Below are 4,300 nucleotides of genomic sequence, written 5' to 3'. Positions count from 1 at the left end.
TACTTAGAAAAATTAGATGTCTGCAAGTCACCAGGGCCTGATGAAATGCATCCTAGAATACTTATGGAACTGATAGCTAAAGGTTCTGATACCTCCTCTCATCTTTAAAAAGTCCTGGAAATGGGGAAGAGATTCCAGAATACTGGAAAAGGGCAAATATAGTGCCCATCTATAAAAGGGGAAAAAAGAACAACCCAGGAAACTATAGACCAGTCAGTTTAACTTCTGCGCCGGGAAAGATAACTGAGCAAGTAATGAAGGAATTCACCTGCTGCAAACATCTTTAAGAAAATAAGGTGATAGCTAACAGCCAGCATGGATTTGTAAAGCACAGCCAATTTGATAGCTTTCTTTGACAGGATAACAAGTCTTGTGGATAAGGGAGAAGTGGTGGACGTGGTACCCCTAGACTTCAGTAAGGTTTTTAATATGGTCTCGCATGATCATCAATAAACCGGGCAAATACAACTTGATGGGGCTACTAGAAAGTGGCTGCATAACTAGCTGGATAACCATATCAAAGTAGTTATTAATGGCTTGCAGTCATGTTGGAAGGGCATAACAAGTGGGGTTCTACAGGGGTCTGTCTTGGGACCAATTCTATTGAATATCTTCATCAACAATTTAGATATTGGCATAGAAAGTACGCTTATTAAGTTTGCAGATGTTATCACGGTGGGAGGGGTTGCAACTGCTTTGGTGGATAGGGTCAGAATTCAAAATGATCAAGACAAAATGGAGAAATGGTCTGAGGTAAACAGGATGAAGTTTTATAAGGACAAATACAAAGTACTCCACTTAGGAAGGAGCAATCAGCTTCATACACACAGAATGGGAAGTGACTGTCTAGCAAGGAGTACTGCAGAATGGGTTTTAGGAGTCATAGTGGACTACAAGCTAAACAGAGTCAACAGTGTGATGCTGTTGCAAAAGAAGAAAACATGATTCCGGGATGCATCAAAAGGAGCGTGTGGAGAGCAAGGCACGAGAAGTCTTTCTGCTCTACTCAGCGCTGATTAGGCCTTAGTTTGGAGTATCGTGTCCAGTTTTGGGCACCACATTTCAAGAAAGATGCAGAGAAATTGGAGAAAGTCCAGAGAAGAGCAACAACAATGATTAAAGGTCTAGAGAACATGAACTCTGAGGGAAGACTGAAGGAACTGGACTTGTTTATTTTACAATAGAGAAGACTTAGAGGGGACAAGATAATGGTTTTCAGGTACATAAAAGAGCGTTACAAGAAGAAGGGATAAAAGTAGTTCTCCTTGGCCTCAGGACGGGACAAGGGCTTAAACTGCACCAAGGGAGGTTTAGGCTGGACATTAGGAAAAACTGCCTAGCTGTCAGGGTGGTTAAACACTGGAATAAATTGCCTAGGGAGATTGCAGAATCTCCATCACTGGGTATATTTAAGCTCAGGTAAGAGAGAGATTAATCAGAGGTGGTCTAGATGGTGCTCGGTCCTACTGGGAGGGCAGAGTACCAAAGCCGATGACCTCTCAAGGTCCCTTCCAGTTCTAGTGTTCTAGGATTCTGTGAGTCATGCTTAGGGATGCTGCAAATTATGGTAATGCTACCACTAATAGCACAAAACATGAATTCCATATTTAACCTCTTCATTATCTTTCAAGAATATTGGATATTGAAGCAAATAATTAAGGAATCCATTTGCAAACAACTAGCCGATAACAAGGTGATAAAAACAGTAAACATGAATTTATAAAGAACAAATCAAGTCACACCAGCCTGATGGCTTTCTTGGATAGGCTAACAAGCCTTGCAGATAAGGGGGAAGTGGGCTTTAGTAAAGCAGTTTACAGTTTAATAAAGCATTTGATACACTCATGTGACCACCTCATTTTAAACTAGTAAAACAGTCAAGGTGGGGCTCCTATAAGGTGGGTGTATAACTGACAAGGTAACCATTCCCAGAGAGCAGTTACCAAACCTTCCGTCCTGCTGGATGGATATAACAAAGTGGGGTTCCACAGAGAGCAGTTTTAGGACCAGTTCTGTTCAATATCTTCATCAATAATTTAGTGAACAGCATAGAGAGTATGCTTACTTAGTTCACAGTCATAGAAGATATGGTGGAAGAAGCGCAGGAGTCATCTAATCTAACCCCCTCTTCAATGCAGGACCAGCTCCAACTAAATCACTCCAGCCAGGGCTTTGTCGAGTCTCGCCTTACAAACCTGCAAGGATGGAGATTCCACCATCACCTTTGGCAACCCACTCCAGTGCTTCACTACCCTGCTAGCAAAAGAGTTTTTCCTAACAACCAACCTAGATTTCCCAAACTACAACAGGAGACCATTGCCTCTTTTTCTGTCACCTGCCACCACTAAGAACAGCCTGGCTCCGTGCTCTTTGAATTCCGCCTCAAGTAGTTGAAGCCTGCAATCAAGTCCCCCGTCATACTTCTCTTCTGAAAACTAAATAAGATCAATTCCTTCAGCATCAGTGCATAAGTCATGCATCTCAGCCCCCCAATCCTTTTTGCTGCCCTCCTCTGGACTCTCTCTCCAATTTGTACGCATCCTTTCCATAGTGAATGGCCCAAAACTGGACACAGTGCTCCAGGTGTGGCCGTGCTGGTGCCAAATAGAGAAAAAAAAATCACTTCCCTTAATCTGCTGGCAACACTCCTACTAATGCACCCTGATATGCCGCTAGCCTTCTTTGCAACATGGGCACACTGTTGAGTCACATACAGTTTCTCATCTACTGTAATTCACAGGTCCTTTTCTGCATACCTGTTGTCCAGCCAGTCAGCCCCCAGACTGTAACAGTGCATGGGATTCTTCCATCCTAAGTGTAGGACTCTGTAGCTCATCAGATTTCTTTTAGACCAATCCTTCAATTTGTCTGCATCAGTCTGGACACTAGGCCTACCATCCAGTATATCTACCTCTCACCCCAGCTTTGTGTCATTCATAAACATGCTGAGGAAACAAATCAAGCTATCATCCAGATCATTAATACAGATATTGAACAAAACTGGCCCCAGGACTGATTCTTGGGATACGCGGCTTGATACTGCCTGCCAACTAAACACTTGAGCCATTAATTACTAACTTGTGAATCTGATGGTCTATTCAGCTTTCTATCCACTTGGTGCTGCATTCGTCCACCAGCACATAGCACTTTAACTTGCTGGCAAAAGTAGTGTGTGTATTTAGCCAAAGCTTTGCTAAAAAGTCAAGGTATATCACATCCACTGCTCTCCCCATATGCACAGAACCAGTTGCTGCATCACAGAAGGTAGTCACACTGGTCATGCATGACTTGCCCTTGGTGAATCCATGCTGACTATTCCTGATCATCTTTGTCTCCCTCGAATGTTTCAAAATAGATGCCTTGAGGACCTGCTCCATGATTTTTCCTGGGACTGTGGTGAGGCTGTTCAGACTGTAGTTCCCTGGATTCGCCTCTTTTTGAAGATGGGGCACTACATTTGCCATTTTGCAATTGCCAAAAGTTTGCAAAGATCATGGCTAGTGACTCTGCAATCACATCAGCCAACTCTCTTGTCTTCAGATGCATTAGATCTGAGCCCACAGACTTGGGCTTGTCCAGCTTTTCTAAATAGCTCTTCATCTATTCTTTCACTAATGGGGGCTGCTCACCTCCTCCCTGTACTGTGCTGGCCAGTACATCAGCCTGGGAGCTGACTGTGAAGACTAAGGAAAAAAAAGCATTGAGTACTTCACCTTTTTCTATTCACTTTCCCCAATCATTTTCTTGTTGATAACTTATCTGTAGAAACTGCCCTTGTTTTCCTTCACGTGCCTTGCTAGCTGCAATTCCACCTGCACTATTGCCTTCCCGATTACACCCCTACACGTTCAAACAATGCTTTTAAACTCCTCCCTAGTCATCTGTGTAAGTTTCCACTTGTAAGTTTCCTTTGCACCCCTTTAATTAATGCATAAGGGAACTGAAGTTGGTGAAACTTACATGTTGGGAAGTCAGAGAAGTGAGGCATTGTGGTTGCTGCTTTAAATTACAATTTGTTTCACAGCACAGTTAGTTGTTTTTCTTGTTATGCTCAACTCTTGCAGTCCTTTAGGTTTCAAGATTACCAAAATTTAGATTGCTTTGCATTCAATGGCCAAATGCAGACTTGAGACATTAGATGCAATTTTAGGAATGAATTTAAATACACACTGAGGGATTGAAAGGTAAAGTTACACAGTTTAAGTCTCCCGCTAGAGTCTGCTCCAGTTTCGGCTATAAAACATTCAGACACCTGCTCAGATTGTGCAAGTAGTGTTCTAATTTATGAACTGATTCATTG

The sequence above is a fragment of the Carettochelys insculpta genome, chromosome 26 (genome assembly GCF_033958435.1).
Source record: "Carettochelys insculpta isolate YL-2023 chromosome 26, ASM3395843v1, whole genome shotgun sequence".
Classification (NCBI taxonomy): Eukaryota; Metazoa; Chordata; order Testudines; family Carettochelyidae; genus Carettochelys; species Carettochelys insculpta.
This window is presented reverse-complemented; position numbering follows the sequence as displayed.